The sequence below is a fragment of the Lepisma saccharinum genome, chromosome 23, assembly GCF_977018435.1.
Source record: "Lepisma saccharinum chromosome 23, izLepSacc3.1, whole genome shotgun sequence".
Taxonomy (NCBI): domain Eukaryota; kingdom Metazoa; phylum Arthropoda; class Insecta; order Zygentoma; family Lepismatidae; genus Lepisma; species Lepisma saccharinum.
The window spans coordinates 2529350-2535915 of NC_139251.1; positions in this window are offsets into that span (position 1 = coordinate 2529350).

The window sequence follows — 6566 nt, forward strand, 5'->3', positions numbered from 1 at the left end:
CGTCGCCTACGTCCACGTCGTATTCGATCTCCCTGTTTGCTTCGTTGAGATTGGCGAACGTGCGACGGTTCGGAGGGAAAGATTGCAATTCGTAACTTTCGATTTGTTCCATTTTCACTATGCGTGTTATTTATTATATGTTGATCTCCACGATGGCCGTCGTAGTGGCACCTGCGAAATCCACCACGTCTTCTTTCTCGTTTGTCACTACCAACTCTATGTCGTCTATGCGGTTGCGGCATACTGGAAAATAGATCGGCGAAGAGGGCGTGTAGATGATCGGTTCCATGAATTCGGAATTGGGTTTGAACGTGGCTATGATCCCCGTCTGCTTGTGACTTCCCAGCAACCCCCCGTCCGAAGATTTAGTGATCATTCCTTCCGCCACGTTACAGTGAACGTTCAGAGTCTCTATGGCCAGAAATTTAGGAATGTTGGTTGCCGTGTGCTTGATGCCAGCTTCGAGTTTGGTGTCGTTCTCGAAACCTAAAAGTTCTCCCATGGTGCCCAGGTCCACGGTCTCCGTCGCCGACACGATTTCCACTCTGTGCGTGACTGAATTTTGAGAAAGGTACGTGCCTTTGGGTAATTGAGCTTGCAAAGTGGAAAGATTGTATTGGCCTGGCGTGACGACGATGTGTTCGCTTCCGACGCTAATTTTGTTGTTGTGCTGCGTGACGTTAGGTATGAGGTACATGCTGTAGAATGCACGCAGAGCTACGGATTTAGGATAGACGATGTCGTCGTGCAGCGTGAGTTTCAGGATCGAAGATTCGCTCGTGAGATGGAACACGCCCATCGTGTTTAAGATTCCACAATGCTTTCTGAAAATGTTCCACCGACGGGTTATTTATTTTAGACATGTATGCGAGAACAGAAAGGCATAGGTGGCCGCAGTTAACATCGGTGAAACCCTGGATGCGTTTGTCATTGTAGTAGAGGTTGGCAACACTGAGATACTTCACCAACCTGGCAGGTGGTGTGCCACCGAACGAATCGAAAACAAATGCATTGTTATCGTCAATTTTGAGGTAGCACACCCAATGTGTACCAGGATTTTTGTAACTGTCAAGGTTGACCACGCCATACTCCTTTTTCTTCACAGCAGAGGGTAGAGAATCGGACATGAAAACACCCCTGAAGTTTCTTATTCCCAACAGTTCGATCAGAGATTCAATATCGAAGTTGGACAGGGCTTCTTCTTTTTTTTATATTTCTTCAAAGCATCGAGGTTGCTTTTTTGCTTTTTGGTTATACCTTTCCCCTTCTTCTCCATAGCCAGGTTGTGACGTTTTTGTTCTTCCAGTTCCGCCTTGTTCTTCTTCGAGTCGATGACGGTTTTCGCGATGGCGGCGCTTCCGCCGGCCAAACTTCCAACGGCCCCCAATGCCGCCAGGATGGCTGGGATGCTGAATATGAAACCTCCGATTTTTTGCTGTTTCCGCGAACGCTGCAAGCGTCTCAATTGAGGTGTGCTGAGAAGTAATTTCATTCCGTGTCCTTTCGTCAAGCAAGAACGTTTCTTCTCGTGTTGTTTCTTGGTGAGTAACCCATCGAGGGCACCTAGATTTTTCAGATTGGAGTAAGGTATCTGGTACACGACACCCTTGGGCTTCATGTTGATGCTCTATATGTTATCTTCACGGTATGTTATTTATATATATGTTCTGAGATTTTTTTGTTTTGTGTAATTTTTTCGGTATGTTATTTATATATAAATATTCTGAGATTTTTTTGGTCCGTGTAATTTTTTTCAAGGATATACTTCGCGCAGAGTTGTTACACAAATTCTATTACGTGCTTTGTTTTCTTACCAAGAAGTTCCTTTGTACCCTTGTACACGATTTGAGTTTTGTTCTCGATTAAAATAGCTAGCTTCTCGTCGGATAACATGTCAGCGTATCGATCTGGTAAAAATAGACTGTATTGTGCGTTGAGCAACAGACGCGCCTTGGGACCATACTGGGTAGAAACAATTGAGCCGGAAGTTATCGTGTAAGGTTTGTCCACTTCCAATTCCCGAATTTTTACATACTCTACTGACAAATTTAGCATTTGTTTTAATGCTTGGAGGTCACTCATTTTTTCAGTCGTCATATTGAAGAGAAATTTTCAGTGTGTGTGTTAGAGAAATTTAATTTTTTTCACAATGTGTGTTATTTATATATACACTGAAGATTATTTTTTTTTCACGATGTGTGTTATTTTATATATATTTTTTTTTCACGAGATTTTTGTATCGAAGATTTTTTTGTGTGTGTTAGAGGAAGAAAGTTTGTGCTTCGGAAAATGCGATGATGTGCGTGATGATATCTTCCGTCTCTTGTTTCGACTTATGCCAATCATCTGTGAATCGTCTTCTCCCCTGCCTCGCCTCATGCAGTTCATCTAACCTATTGTTTAATTTTTCCCCCTGCGGCTGAAAAAAGAGTGTCGAGATCGTCGCACCTCATGCCGCTAATTTCCCGAAGATAATCCTTGACAGCCATTTCACAAGGGATGCGAAATTCCGGCGTTGATCTCGCTATGATCAAAAGTTTTCTTATATCCTCACAATCTCCGTTTACTGCATGTTTGAATATTTTACACAGCAGTTCGTGTGGCAAGTTGGTTATACCAGACATGATGTTTTTTTTTTACTGTATGTTATTTATATACCCCACCCAAGTTTTTGTTTTGTGTTCATGGCTATGGTGGTGCCCAGTGCTGCAACTCTTTCTCCCAGCGAAGCGTCTCTGCTAACGAATCTTTCGAAAGCTGCGTGCTCTAACTTTCTGTCTGCTTCGTGACGTGCATCCAGATCGGTGCGAGTGGTGTTGTAGGCGATGTCGTGATCTTTGCATGCGGCGTCCAACGGATTTACACCCTTGTCTCCTCTCTCCAATCTTTTCTCGAGTTTGGTACCCGGTCCGCAGTACTGGTAGCCGGGTAAATGCATCTCGAAAGGTAACTTGTTGATGATGTCGTTCACGAGTCCTTTTCCTTCGGCAACGTTCCAGAATCTCGGAGGCAGCGTGTTGATAATTTTAATGAGGTAACCTATGCCCTTGTCGTCGTTCACGATGAAGTTGGAAAGTTTTGTGCTGATCATGTCCACGATGCCAACCTTCTCGTTGTAGAAATTACGATTGCCTGCATTCTCCTCTCCTGCAATAACCAACAACCTGTCTATGAGCTTGCGCACGTCGTCCACCCACACAAACTCTTTGGGCAGGGTGTTGTAGAGTTTGACGCCGCTGCCTGTTTTGACCTGGTTCCATATCGGCTTGATGAGATTTCTGTATTTTTCGCCGCTGCTCGATTTCACCCTATTCTGCGTAGCGTCGTTGTTCTGGTACAAGGCATCCGTCATGATCAGAATTTCCTTGTAACTCTGGTAATCTTCGTCAGTGTAATCTTTCGGCTGCTTTTTGGCAACGAGTTCCCACAGTCCCACCGTACCCGGATACCTGTTCCAGCTATTCTTATCGCCTAAATTGACTTTAATGTCGTTGCCTTCGAAGGTGACTTTCGATTTCCCAATCTTCCATACCACACCGCCGCCTTCATTGGTTTCCATACTTGGATACAATCCGAACACTTCATCCTTGTCGAATTTCCCCGTACTTAGGTAGTCTCGTGCCAAAGGCCCCAACTCGATCTTATCCAAAGACGACGACGTGCTGCTTATGGCTCGACGTCCTGGCGGTACGTCTCTTAGTTCGAACGGCGTCGAAGGAATGCTCGAAATGGGCGTGGGTACAGTGTAACTTTTAGCTGCAAGTGGTACGAGTTCGTTGATCAAATTTTTATTTTGTTCCGTGACGCCTTTAATTTCTTTACCTAGATCGCTGATGGCATCAATCACAGGTTGATCTTGACGTTTCTTCTCTTCGTAGAATCCGCGATTCTCGGATTTCCAACCTTTGAAGCGTTTCGCGAGGTAATCGCGAAGCTTGAGATTTTCGTCTTCGATTTTTCGTTTCGTCATAGCGTTATTTATACACGTCGTTTCTCACAACGTTGCAACGTTTAGAAAGTCGTTGATTTTGTTTCTGTATTTTCCATCGTTGGGTTTCCTCGTCATGTCGATCGTCGCAAATCCGAAATCGTCACTGTTCCAACAGTGGGAGCAGCATTCCGAGAATTGATTGTAGTTCATGTCTCCGCCTACGTAGTCATCGTACGCGTGCTTGAGGTTGGTGTGATCTTGACGAAACAAACATATGAAATTAGCGTTGTCGCGTACTAACTGTTTTGGAATTTTGGAAAATGTTTGAGCTAGGAAGAAGCAATCTATTCCTTTGTGACGACCTTGCGTGAAAAAGTTGCGAATTTCATTTTGATTTTCCAGGATGACGTCGTCGAACACAACGACTGAATTTTCACGGCAATCGTCGAGCGGTTTTATTTCAGATGCGAACGTTGCAATGTCCAAACCATCGTACAGTTTCATCAGTTGCTGGTATTTGGATTGCTCCAAACTTTTCGAGAACACGTACAGGTGCCTGTTCTTCCAATCTAACCAATTCGGTGCGAGGAGAAAATTGTCCACGAGTAGTGTCGTTTTCCCACACTCAGAAGGACCTACGATTAGACAGCGGATGCTGTCGGGGAGCAACTCACCGTTCCTTTTCTTCGTTTGATTTTCCGAATCCGGTAGACGCTTCACCACGTTCCACGTACTCACAAGATCACTTCGTTCGCGTCGATCCAACTCTTTTCCGGAATTCCCAGCCATTTCACCAAAAGTTTGTCACCTTTCCTACGCAAAACTTTCTCGATGAGGTACGTGTCGGGATATTTAGTTTTAGAGAGTTCCTCTTCGTAAAATCTTCCTTTCAAAATCTCGCCGCTACTATCTTTTATTATATACGTGTGACGGTTGCCTGGTAGAACTCGAGCCACCGTAAAAAGTTCCGTGCTCCAGTTTCGTGTGAATCCCCTGTCGAACGTTCGCTTCAATTTGCTGATCCTCACCTGGTCTCCAATTTTGAATTTTGATTTCTTGGTAGTCGTGGGAGTGTACTTTGGACAGTAAACTGTAGAAATTAAACGCTGCTCGTCAGATTTCGTAACGTCAGCTGGCTTCATGCCTATCGTTCTGTGTACCGTATCATTATAGGTGTCGACGAGTTCCGGCAGTATGTCGACCCATTTGTAATTTCCCCGAAGCGTGAATCGTTTCCACATGTGTGTTTTCAAGGTTCGATTAAATCTTTCCACGATGCTGGCTTTGATGTGACTGAAAGTCGAATAATGTCGAATGTCATGTTTTTGAATAAACTTTTGGAATACGGCATTGTAAAATTCTTTACCGTTGTCTGTTTGCAAAAACCGCGGTCGTCTGCCGCCGCTTTCGCGAAAAATTGTCTTGAATGCTTCCGTGACGCACATCCCCGTTTTCGCCTTCAAAGGTAGAGCCCATGCGAATTTCGAAAACGTGTCTATGACTGTGAGGAGGTACTTGTTGCCCTTGTTCAATTTATGTACGTTTTTTAGATTGCCGCTGCTCATCTCCACGAGGTCACTTTGCCAGAGGTCGTCGATTCCCTTAGTCACCACCGCCAAACGTTCGTAGTTGCGGCGTGCAGGTTTATGCAATTCTTGGACGATGGCTTGCCTAGACATTTTTTAGAGATTACGTTTGAAGAGAAGCACCAGCGTGATGGGATTCAAAGAGGGTGGCACCTCACCTGTGTTTTGAACGATCAACTTATCGCCGGCACTCACGTCAAAAACGGTAAGATCTTCGTCTTCGTGTATTTCATATACGTTGCGCGTTTCGTTCCAACGTGCCAGAGGAATATTTCCTGCTTTCTGGACACCACGATTCGATATTAAGGTCATGGTGGGAACGCTAGCTTTTCTGCCGTGAGACCAGTACGAAAATTCGTTTATCTGAATTGTACCATCGAGGAGAAACTTGTAGTACGGATGATAAGGATGCAACATGTACAGTTTGCTACCTTCGACGAACGTGGAGATTCTCTGTTGATTGGGTACGCTGTTGATTTCGATGGCTTGCAGAGAATGCAGTTTAGCGAATTTAGTATCGACGCTAACGAGGTTGCTGTGAAGCTGTCCCAGTGTATTTTGTACGGGCAACAAATGCTCGACTATAGTATCCGTTACTGTAGAAAATGAAGGTTTGATTTTCACTTCCACGTTCAACTGCTTGTAGTTTTCGTTAAGTTCTTGTAACTTGGCACCGAAAGAGGCCAGCGTCGATTCCTGCGTGGATTCCAGCACTCCAACTTGATCTCTGATGTTGACGACGATACTCTGAAGGTTCTCGACTTGATTCAATTTGGAACTTTTCTCGGTAAGATCGTTCACGATGCTTCGCATCTCTGTAAACTGCGTGTGAAGGTCGGCGACGCTCTGCGAAGTGGGCAGCGTCGACACCAGCGAAGCAAGTTCGTCTCGAATCTGTTCCACGTTCGCCGTTTCCGTTTCTAGTCGTTTCAGCATACGTGATATGCTCCTTTTCAAAACGTGTAATTCTTTGGAGGTGGGGAGATTGGCCACCCTACTCTCGAGATCGCTTAACGAACTTTTGATGTCGCTCGATTCGGATAGTGCCG